The 12,902-nt window shown below is 40.3% G+C and overlaps 1 pseudogene; it reads left to right on the top strand.

The window, feature by feature from the left end:
- The window catches only part of LOC121025724 (glutathione S-transferase P-like), a 43,769-nt pseudogene extending 32,457 nt beyond the window's left edge, over window positions 1-11,312 (top strand).
- Window positions 11,313-12,902: the final 1,590 nt, after the last annotated feature.

Here is a 12,902-nt window from a genome sequence, read left to right as displayed (position 1 = left end):
TAACAGGTACACATTTTACAGGCCCTTGTAAAAGTCATTTTAATTGGCTCCGTGCATCTAGGGAGCTGACAGCGCGTGGCCGCTTTCTCTTAAATCGGTGACTTTTTGACACACACACAAACATTTGTCGAACTGTAACAACCCCAAATGCAAATCCATTCTCTGATTAGGAGTAAATATGCCATGCGTGGTGTCACATGAAAACTAATTGGGGAGGTGAGAAGTCACTGTGGATTCTCAACTTCTTTTGATTTTACTCCCATAACATTTTGTCTACATTCGCTGTGTTCCCAAAGCACGTTTCTTCGTCAGAGACATCAAGCCCTGAGGGAAAAAATAATCTAGCAGTCAGTTAGGGCATGGAAAGTCATTAAACTCTCACAGAAGCCATCACAAAGGTGTCAGTAAATCTCAAATATGTAACTGGGAATCTTTGACAGAGGGAGAGACAGGCGGGGACTGAATTAAGTTTGCAGATGCGGGGAAAGAACCCAATTTAAGTTCCAAGCTAGGAAGGTGGAGGAAGGACAAAGACAACTGGGGAGAACTGAATTAGCCTTCGAGTAGATAGGGACCTCCGTCCTGTACGGAGGATCCCGTGACAAAGGGAATCAGGTTCCGCTTCCCCAGACTGCTCCCACGATGAGGCCTCTCATCCTTCCCAGAGAATGTGGATTATGCTTCCTAAAAACTTGAGACGTTTTTGAAACCTAAGATGACCGAGTACATAACCGAGGAGCCCAACGGCATTTTAAGCGTCTGGCAATTGCAAGAAAACGAGGGAAACCGGTAGGAGCAAATCGCAAGGTTCTGTGCCAAACTTACCCGAGAAACCGCATTAAGGACCAGAAGCATAAACACCACCGAGGGAGGGAAAGAGATGAAGGAAAGTCAATGTACTCTCTTAAAGATCGGATGTCACCTAATAGGATTTCTTTCTCCTACTAAGACAAAGAAAACGCTAGCGACCAGTGCTCGGGTGGGCATGCCCTCTGACCTGTTTGCGAAGAGCAGTGAGTTATTTCTACTTATCTCATTGAAATCTTTTGTTCAGTCGCCCTTGTTATCTCCATTTAAGGGAGCTGGCCAGTTTCAATTCAACCTGGAGTCCAATGCAACTACAGCTCTTACCCTCACACCACTTGATTGGCAAGTTTTATAGTGCTAATGACTTGTATTTTTATGCCTACAGCTTGTCTCCCTAACTATGCCGCTGAAGGACAGAGACCGCGCACTTTATCCAGGATCTTCAAGAGCTGGTTGTAAGGCCTGAATCGACATTTGGTGATGGTGAAGAGGTATAATGAGAGAGACCGTGGAGAAATGAAAAGCACAGTGAGATGACATTTCATCAGTCCTATGATCTAAACAGTGAACTGAACAGCCACAGGTAAGATTACGATTGGCCATGTGAAAGCCCAAGCCACTATCTCGGGAAATTTAGGTTGTCTAGACCAGCACTACGGTTAGTAAATATCTGCACACCCTGTTTTCCCTTGAAGCCCATTGTATGGTACTGAAGTACCCAAATAATTGCCTTAAATCTGGATTTCATTTCTCGTTGCACCCTATGCACAAGAAAAATTCATCCTAGGGGTATATGATAAAGATGAAGCATTAGGGCCAAACGTAAGCCTCAATAACAACAAAATTGAGAGCAAAGCCAAGATAAGTTTTAGGGCAGTGCTTTGAGTCTCAGCTTGCTCAACAGTACCTTTCAAACGAGTATCTGATTCAGAGTTACACTTCCTGACTTGATGGCTACAAAAGTAAAATAAAATAAAAATAAACTGTCCCCGGAACACCTTTACTCGAACCTATAACAGCAGAATTTTTTTTTTTTTTACCAGCTAATGCAAATGATGTCAAGGGGCAATCCCAGCTAATTAAATGTGCGTTTGTGTCACTGAATCTCTGAATAAGAACAGGGCAAATCGCCCACCAATCAACTTTGTTTGGACTGAAGAGCCATCAAAGTTGAATTCCTGTTTTGAGACTGTGCATCTCCTCGTAGCTAAGTAGCAAATGTACATCATGTCATTATTTTTCGGCCCTTCTTGCTAAGTAAAATTCTTCAGTTAGAAAAAAAAAATATGAGTCATAAATATGGAGCGATTACCCTTAGATCATGGTTTTCTCTTATATAATTCCCATGGAAACCGGATGTCACTTACTCAGTCTAATGCTTCATCAGTACCTTGAAATTCCTCACTTTATGCATATTCTTTCCATAGACCATTTAAGCTGAAATGCATGAATGATGTACTTGAACATCATTCATCACATAATATCCAATATTCATGCTTATATTTTTATAAGGGAGGTACCTTCTGCTAAGCAGAAGCTATATATTGCTTGGGCAGAGTTCATGTGACTGAATCAATTTGCTTTCAAATCTTCAATAAAGCAAAGAGAGCATCTGGAGTGAGTTTTGACATATTTAAAGAAAACTGTCACAGTAATTCATACTACTCATAAATCTATGGCATCTTCTATAGACAGCTTAAGTTGTTTTTATTTTTGATTAAGTTCTGATGTTCAAAGCTTTCTTCTTTACACTTGCATCCAATTCAAGAACCAACGCATTTAAAATGAGATATGCTCACATAAACCCTGGTGGTTCACAAACGAAAGAAGTGACTAAGATATCTGAAATCAATGGCAGCAAGAAAGTCCATTTATCCTGTATCACATACTCAATTTCCAACCTTAGATAATAGAAACACGAACAAAAATCCTCCTTGCTCTAACTTCGGTGGAATATAGACCCAGTATATTGTCTATTCAACTACAATGGCAAACCTCTTATACGACCAGGGGAAAAGAAGTATTTTTTTTCTGAATATTCAACCCTGAGATACTTTGACTCAAATTTTGCAATAAAGTTTGTCTTTTCAACTCCACAGCATTTTTTATAGCTTGGAAAAAATTGCTCTCAAATGCCGTCTGCACATATTTTCTCCTTCACATAGAGAACTTTAGTCACTTTGATAAGGAAAGGCTTCTATTCCCACATTTTTCATGCTTCCTCGCAACGTTCAGTGGGTGCAATCAAGAAAGGGTGACTCTCTCTTTTCCAGGTCAATTTCTATGTACATCCATATAAGAAACACTGGTTAAAAGAAATATTACACTAAGGCACTATTTTGTTGCCGTGTTTCTCTTCTTACTCATTTATGCATTCAGTATTACAAAGCTATGTGCTATTGATACTATTCAATAAATATTTATTGAGGACCTACTGGGCACAAGGATCTACAGGTGATGTAAGGAAGAGTAAGATACAGTTCCTGCCCATGTGATACTTCCAAGCCCGCAAAGAAATAAGACGAATAGGCAAATGACTACCCAAAAACTATTGATTAAATCAAGTGTCAATCGAAAGGTAGGGACAAAGTTCAAAAAGGGATCAAGGGAGCAAGCGCGATGTTTGGGGTGGTTCTCAAAAGATATAGACATTTTAATGAATAACAACAGTAGAGCAGATGGAACAGCATGAGCCAAGCATAAAGACAGGAAACTGAAAAGTGGGTGTGAAAAACAGAGGTAAAAACTGGAGATAGAGATTCGGGAATGGTATTCTGACTGATAAGTTACGAGGCGGGAGTCCTGGGAATGTCAGCTCATTGGCACACATACTCTCTCTCCATAAATTCACGACTCATTCAGAAGCAGTGCTGTATGGCAAATCAAGATGGTGACTAGGGTATGCAGTAAGTTCACGGACAGTGGAGCTGGCAGAAATATGGCAAACAAAGAAGGAAAATCCATATCCCCAATAAGTTCCTGTTCCCATGAAGACAACTCTGTCCATAGCCCCTCACAAACATGATGGCAGGTAACTGACAGATCCTCTGATACATGGAGGGGACTCAGGATTGGTCACTGCTATTGATCGACTGTGGACACAACAGCGATGCTAGGCAGAAATGTCTCGGAGAGGGAACGTCTATAAAATTGAGCACATGCACGCATAATCCCCATCCCTGCCACCAAGACCATTTTTTCCTTCATGAGTTATTTTCAATAACCTCTGGAGTAGCTGAGGATAGAAGTTGACAGACATCCACTGCATAGGTCATCTTGTCAACCTGATTATCGAAAGCCCACCTTTGCAGTAAGTGCATTTAGGGAGAATTTACACAAGACACAAATATCTACAACTGGAGACCATCTTAAAAGGTCCATCCAAATTCCTCTTTCCCGAACTTCTTGTCATCGATCCTTTAATCTTGCTCCCATCAAGCCCCTAACCATCTGTTCGTTCTAATAGCTATTGTCCATGAATTAGTGTACATCCATTCTTTAGACCATGTTATTCTTCAGGCTAACTGGGCCTCCAGAGAAACACTGGAGCTTGGAGCTGTGTCCACATGGAAGATTGTCCTCTCTTATTACTCATTAGGGATACTCCCAAGGAGGCTTGTAATGTGACCGTAATCCACCTCTACCTTGTGATAGCATGCTGTCTGACAGCAGAACCTTCTATAAGTCAAACATGAGTTTTCTTCTCCTGAGCCAAGTGATCGTGGTGATCTCCTCGTGAGGCCATAGGAATCAGCAGCCAGGAGGAGTAAGTGCCACTGGAATGTAAGCAGCAGGCTTGGGCAAATTATTTGTGACCAACTTGACAGTGGCCCTACAGACTCAACTTCATGGCTTGATCAACCAATATCTTTTTTTAATGATAGAAAGTTCCATTTGCATAGCTAAATAATAACATAGATCTGTTCCATAATTAAGCCTTCCATCTCTACCAAAGTATGGTTGTCATAATGGAAGTTCTGGGAATGCCTTACTAGAAGTTCCTTTTAAGTGGTTTAAGCAAACCAATAGTATCTAATACAGCACTGCTCAAGCCCTCCCATTATTTGAATGGCTTTTCCTGTAAAATTCTTACAAATTAACATTTTTAGTGGAATATTCCCTATGTTAACAGCAAAGAAGTCCAATGTGAAATTGCTATATATCCCCAAGAGCACATTGGGTTTTACCTAATGCACAAGCCTACATAATTGCTTTCATAGATAAAGCAAAGTTGATGACGGATGTGGACTGAAGTGGAAACACCAGCATTATCTCAGCCTCTCAGAGAGTACCCTATCCTGAATAGCAGTCTCCTAGAATCAACTTAATTCACTACAATTGCTGTCACTAGTTTCCTAAGACATTTTTCACGAACCTTTATCCATCATGAAACGCCGAGGAAGACCACCTGATGTGATAAGAAAGGAAGATGTATATAGGACAAACCATTCCATGAAAATGGCTGGAGTCTTGCGGATTATGTCATTCAGAAAGCACAGTTGGTTTCTCTTATATATAAAAGATATATGTGTGTGTGTGTGTGTGTATGTGTATACATATATGTATATGTGTGTGTGTGTATATATATATATATATATCCTTTTGCATAGTTTACATTCACATGTAGCTCTGCGATTTTATAAATGAAAGATTCAGATTTTGAAAGCCAGGATTTGTCCTAGTGTTTCCCCAATCTTGCTTTAATGTATGGAAGCATAAGAGGAGTAAGCAAAAATTTACAGTTTATGTACTTAATTTTGAGAGACAGAGAGACCGCACGCGCGCGAGCGAGTGGAGGAAGGCAGAGAGAGAGGGAGAGAATCCCAAGCCGGCTCAGCATTGTCAGTGTGGAGCCCAACACGGGGCCCTATCTAACAAACCATGAGATCATGATCCCAGTCGGAGGCTTAACTGACTGAGCCACCCAGGCGTCCCAGCAAAAATTTAGAATTGGAGCACCACTATGAAAAAGTGTCCTCAACCCAAGTCTCTCAAAAAAGTTCTCCTACGAACTTTGTGTGTTTATGTGTGAAATGAATTACCGATGTGGCAAGGGAAAAACGTTCAGCAGCAGTCAGTCTGGTACCCAGACTGGAAAACATGGCTATTTGGGCAGCACTTACTTTTTTTTTTTTTTTTTCCTTAATTTATTCCAACTTCCTTGCAAAGCATGCCACATTGTGAAAACCCAGTGGGCATAAATCTGCGGTGAGGGCCGGAGAAATCCCACTGGCTGGGTGGGTGTTTGCTTGCAGAGAGAAAATTGACAGAGAAAAAAAATCTCCTTTACCGAGCGACTTTGCTTCGAGGAGACTCGGTGATGCCGAACAACAACAACAACAACAACAACAAATTGTATATTCATTGGCTGTGTCGGTACAAATGAAAGTGTCAAACTTGTCTGTTGGCGGCGTAAATTTACTCTACAGGCAAATAAACTGCAATAATATCAACAGGCCTCACGTAAACTGAAGAAAATTGCCTTCGTAGAGTCATATATGCCAAGCCTGATTCAGAACATGGCACATCGCCTTGGAATTGTTTTTGTCTAGGTTGTCCTTCACTCATAAAGATCAGCGGCACTTCACTCATAAAGGTGAGCTGTTGCAGCTACCTTTGGCACACAGACAATGATGTAACAGGAAGCATGATTTATGGATCAAGTCAAGTAGCTTAATTATAGTGGGAGGCTAAGAAAATAGGGTGCTCTGAATTAATTTCTGATTGAGAGACAATGGAATACAGTATGTTTTGTGTAGGCCTTATAGCTCTCCAAGTTTCTGAACTATGCTAGTTCACTCTCCCACCTTGCGGGCACACGGTGAACGGTCGTGCGGGACTTTCTGATTCCTGTCAGTGAGTCAATAATTTTGCCAATCACCCTTTTTATCCCAAGACTCTCTTCTACGAACATAATACATATTAATTCACTTAAGACTTTACATAAGGTAGGCCTTCCCGTAAAACCATATTTTACAGATGAGGACACTCTGGTAAGGGTTTATTTCTTCCTTGGTTTTCAGAACCAGTTGCCATGTCATCATCAGTCCCATACCATCCTTTAAATTGTCATTGCCTCCGACCAACCAATTCTTGGACATTTTCATGTGTTTCGAGAACGAACACAGAGTATTCTGATTCACTGACCCATCTGTCTTCACTCTTCACTGTGGTTTATTATATACAATGTTACAAGATTAATCGTTTTGGAACACAACCTGATTTATGTGTCTACACACCTATTTCTTGCTCTAATATAAGGATCCTTTGGTCTAGCCAAACCCATCCTAATTCCATCCTTGCATTTTGGTCAGGCAGCCCACTCATACCATTACATTCAATTGGAATGCCTTCCTCTTCTCTATCTACCTAATGGAAACCAATACCCATATTTCAGGTCACATTTTAAGGCTTCCCCAATCTCCATAAAGAATATCAGCCTACAGGGGCGCCTGGGTGGCGCAGTCGGTTAAGCGTCCGACTTCAGCCAGGTCACAATCTCGCGGTCCGTGAGTTCGAGCCCCGCGTCGGGCTCTGGGCGATGGCTCGGAGCCTGGAGCCTGTTTCCGATTCTGTGTCTCCCTCTCTCTCTGCCCCTCCCCCGTTCATGCTCTGTCTCTCTCTGTCCCAAAAATGAATAAACGTTGAAAAAAAAAATTTAAAAAAATAAAAAAGAATATCAGCCTACAGCACCTATCTCATTACCTACACCAAACATTTGGCTGGGGTGCCGGGGTGGCTCAGTAGGTAAAGCATCCAACTCTGGATTTCAGCTCAAGCCATGATCTCACAGTTCATGGGTTTGAGCCCCTCGGCAGGCTCTGAGCCGACAATGTGGAGTCTGCTTGAGATTCCCTCTCTCCCTCTCTCGGCCCTGCCCTCACTCACGCACAAAGCACATACACACTGTCTCTCTCCCAAAATAAATTTTAAAAACTTAAAAAAAAAAAAACAAACATTTGGCAACCATTCAACTTAAGATCTAGCTCTCTACTTTCACGTTGTAGGTAAAAGCTGAACTTCGAATTGATGGTAGAGTTCTGCAGTAGTAGGTTTAGACAATGTTTAATTGAATATTAATTGGCCCCAAAACACTTAGCAAAAAATTTTCTTTTACCTAAATTCATTTTTCTGGAAGAGAACAGAAAATTCAGGTTAATTTACAATTAAGTTATTTGAGTCTTGTTAAAAGAAGGATTACTATTTTGCCCAGCCAGAGTCCACTTCTCTACTGTATAAAAATTATTTAGTTCTAGGAATTTTTCATGTTTCACAGTATCCTTTAAAAGTTTAATTGGGGGGGCGCCTGGGTGGCTCAGTTGGTTAAGTGGCTGACTTCAGCCCAGGTCATGATCTCATGGTTCGTGAGTTCGAGCCCGCGTCGGGCTCTGTGCTGACAGCTCAGAGCCTGGAGTCTGCTTCGGATTCTGTGTCTCCGTCTCTCTCTGCCCCTCCCCTGCTCGTGCTCTGTCTCTCTCAAAAATAAATAAACATTAAAAAAATTAAACACATTTTAAAAAAAAGTTTAATTGGTCTTTTTAAACACTTTTAAATTATTAGCAGTAAATTCTCTATGTGCTATGAAAAAGCCCTAAAAAGAGTAGAATCTGGAAGTATGAACACTTTCAAATTAGAGAATGACCATAGTCATGGATATTTCAATGAGTGTGTTTTGGAGAGAAATGGGGAATCACAAGATGAAAGATGGGGTCATTAAAATATATATATAAATACACACATATATATAAATATATATAAATACATATATGTATATATAAATACATATATACATATGTATATGTATATGTATATGTGTGTATATATATATATATATATATATATATATATAAAATCAACATTCATTTCCAACCTGTGCATATACAAGGATTGTTTATTTGGCTTGCATATGTAGTCAGAATTTATCAATCTTCATCCAATTATAAGCAAAGTATCCACAAATTTATAAGACTGGTTTGTAATCAACAATACAGAAATCAGGGCAGTATTTACGGTCTTAACAGAATTTACCAGAAAATGTTCTGATCCCGGGAATAAACTAAGTAACCCTGATAAACATATGGGAGAAAGATCAGTATAGTGAAACCCCATTTTCCGTGAAAAGTTGAAATGTAATTGCCAAAGATCTCTTTTAGGAGAAGCTTTAACTTACAGGAAACATACGTGGTTAAGAAACTTGAATTGTTTTATGTAAGAGGTTAGCATGGAAAAATTGACAGAAAAATGAAATGTCACAAAAAGCAGTACCATTATCTACTGCAGTCTTCATACCTGGTGACAAAAGAGATAATGATTAAAGTTACATTCTCAAAATCATCTGTCACTCCCACAGGTTAACAATTTTCCCATGCAGTAGAAAATGCCTGCTTGATAAACAGATTTGTCATATGTCAATTAAGGAAAACTCAAGATAAAAGCCCTCCAATAATATGCTGGAAAAAATAACATGTTTTGATATTTTAGCATTACTGAAGTTCACATTTCATTTTGGAACTGCCAGGAAAATAATAAAAAGTGCTATGTGAAAAACATGGTCTTTAAATTCAATTTCCCACTGATGTGTTAATGAACTTGAAAAGTATCAAAGTGTAATAGAAAAAGCACAAGGCAAGTTACAAATAGGGCAAGACGTTTTTAATAGTATACTTCAATAAAAGTAGACATTACTCTTAATATTTTCATTACTGAAATTTTTACAAAGACATTTTCAATTAATAGCCAATCTGGGTTTTTTTTCTGTCCATTATATTCTTAGAATTTAGAAAAATTTACCCAGAGACTCAGTAGCGATAACAGTAATCAATACGAACAGGCTTTTCCTGTTTGAATAGAAGTCTCATGTGGGTGTTCCTTGCTTTGTGTAATAAACGTACAACTAAAAGCGTAGCAGGGGTTTTTTTTTTTTTTTCATTATTTCTCACTTTAAAAAAGCTTTATTGCTTTTCAGAGGTACCTGAATGGCTAAGACAGTACAGCATGCAACTCTTGACCTCTGGGTTGTGAGTTCCAGCCCCATGTCGAGTGTAGAGATCATTTAAAAATAAAATCTTTTAGGGGCACCTGGGTGGCTCAGTTGGTTGAGCTTCTGGCTTTTGGTTTCGGCTCAGATCGTGATCTCACGGTTCATGGGATCAAGCCCCGAGTTGGGCTCCATGCTGACAGCATGGAGCTTGCTTGGGATTCTCTCTCTCTCCTTCTCTCTCTGCCCCTCCCTTCCTTGCTTGTGCTAGCTCTCTCTTCTCTCAAAATAAATGTAAAAAATTTCTTTCTTTTTAAAAATAAGTAACCGGAATTTGAATAAAAACTTGAAAGAAAAATAAATCAATCAAAATAAAAAAGCAAGAGAAAGTATGTAAATTGTAAGTTGTTTAGTAAGGCAAATGATCACATTGAGATACTTTTTTTCTTCCTAGTCAGTTCAGATTTTCATATAGAACATTATCCCTTCACAAACAGGAGGTGCTCCATGCATGGAAACTTGCCAGTAACTTTAGCACGAAGACTGAAATCACGTAGGAAATACGGAAATTCATAGAATATTTTCTGGGAAGGATGCAAACACAAGGCATTATACTTTTTAAATTACTTCTTAAATCAGCAACACGTCTCTACTTAAGAATTGCACTACCTCAACGGATGGCTGCCACAGGGAAGGAGGGTGGGGGTGATGGATGAAGTAGGTGAAGGGGATTAAAAGACACAAACTTCCAGTTATAAAATAAATAAGTCATGGAGATAAAAAGTATAGCATAGGACCTCTGCTGCCACCACAACCACCTCTGACCACACAGTGACTGTGCTGCCCTACTCCATCGTCTGTTTCCCTGTTCAAGGCCATGGGCATGCTACTGGCTGACCAGGGGCAGACCTGGGAGGAGGAGGTGGTGACCAAGGAGGCCTCCTGTCTGTATGGGCAATTTCCCAAGTTCCAAGATGGAGACCTTACCCTGTACCAGTCCAATGCGACACCCGGGCCACTCCCCCGGGCTGTATGGGAAGGAGCAGCAGGGGACGATGACCCTGGTGGACATAGAGCGTGAAGGCATGGAGGGTCTCCGCTGCAAATATGCCATCCTCACCCACACCAACTATGAGGCGGGCAAGGAGTATGTGAAGGCACTCCTGGGGCACATGAAGCCTTTTGAGACCCTGCCGTCCCAGAACCTGATGGGGGGGGGGGGGGGGGCGGTGGGGGGGCGGGGCAGACCTTCTTCCTGAGCAACAGGATCTCCTTTAAGAACTGCAACCTGCCGGACTTGTAGCTGATTCGCCAGGTGCTGGCCTTCCGCTGCCCGGACTACTTTCCCCTGCTCTCCGCCTACCTGGTCCGCCTCAGCAACTGGCCCAAGCTCAGGGCCTCCCTGGCCTCCTCCAAACACATGAACCTCCCCATCGGTGGCAATGGGAAACAGGGACGGCTTGTGGCACCCCCAGCAGGAGCCAGGGGCTGCCTGCCTTCCCTGTCCCAGGACCAAATGAATAAATAAATAAATAAATAAATAAATAAATAAATAAATAACGAGAAGGAAAAAAAAAAGTATAGCATAGGAAATCCAGTTAATGATATTGTAATAATGTATTGGTAACTTAACCAATACATTGGGAAAACGTTGGGAAACGTTGGGAAAATGTATTGGTAATTGTAATGGTAACTACACTCACGGTGAGCATTTCTTCATGTATGTAATTCTCCAACCACTCTGGTTGTGCACCTGCAACGAATATAGCATTGAATGCCATGTATATTTCAATAAAAATATGTCTCCAACAAAAAGAATTAAAGTGCCTCATGACAATTTTTTCTCAACCTAGGAAGCTACTTTACACTCTATTTTTAATTAGAAAGCAAAATTCTCTTCTCCTAGTAATACTCCTTTATATGGCAGCTATTTGCTTACTGTTATTGGACATTTAAATTCTTTTTCGCTTAAGCCTCTTATTTACTCCTTTACAGATTGTTGAGACCATAATGGGAAAGTTTTTACAAGGTGCTAGCTCAGCAGGAATACCTCAAAAACTGTTCTAAAACATCTCGAACACTGGTAAAGTGGGGAGGGAAGGTTTATCAAAAGAGGGTGTGGAGTGTTAAAGCGAGCTTATGAAGCAGATTAAAACAGTCAGAACCTGCAACAGTGGAAATTAATTAGTTTCAGATTTAAGGAAAAATTCTGTAAGACAGTGTGGAAGCACTTCAAATAGGAACTAAGTGAGTTAAAGCGACCAACATTTCCATACATAAATCGAGTTGCATTCAGATCTTTATTTTGAAATATTCACACAATTACCAGCTATATTCATCCAAAATTCGGCTTCGGTTACACAGCTACAGTACCCAGATCGTGAGCTGCAAAGTCCCACCGCAAGGTAGATCTCGCCTGCAGTTATCAAATGCAATTCTCTGCACCACATTTTAAAAACAAGTGTTTCCAGAAGCAGGCAACCAACACTGTGAGTAAGCCTAAAATTCCACGATATGTAGTGTGAAGAAAAGAAACACGGGGGATGCTTGAGGCCCGCTTTCAAATAACTTGACTACCATATAAGGGAATGAACACACTTAAGAAGCTCCATTGGGTAAATCTGAGAGAAATGACAACTCAGTGCGAGGAAACATCTTACGAAAGTCAAAAGGAACGGGCTGCCTCCAGAGGTGCGTTACTACCGTGAGATTACTCGGTTGTTGTTTCAAGTAAGGAAAATACATAGGGTTAGCTATAAGATCGCACACAAAAAAAGTCCAAATGATCTTATATGGTTTACCAACCCGTCGAAATTTCAAAATCCCTTCCTATTATCAGAGTAACAAATGCATTTTATGAAAATGAGCGTAAGTAATTTGCAAAGTGACTTCATGAATTATTTTTTCCCAAATTTTATTATAATTCTTATTTTTGGCAAAATCTGACTTTTTATGGATTAATCTCTTTTTAGGCCACAGGCCATTGGGGCGTGAATTAACTATATAATTTAGTTATATTCGCTTTATATCAAGAGAGTTATTAATGATTAAGATTATACAGTGGGGAAAAGAAAGTCTCTTCAATAAGTGGTGTTGGGACAACTGCACAGCCACATGC

This window comes from Herpailurus yagouaroundi, unplaced genomic scaffold (assembly GCF_014898765.1).
Source record: "Herpailurus yagouaroundi ecotype Mexico unplaced genomic scaffold, PumYag 67700, whole genome shotgun sequence".
In the NCBI taxonomy this organism is placed as follows: Eukaryota; Metazoa; Chordata; class Mammalia; order Carnivora; family Felidae; genus Herpailurus; species Herpailurus yagouaroundi.
This window is presented reverse-complemented; position numbering and strand designations above follow the sequence as displayed.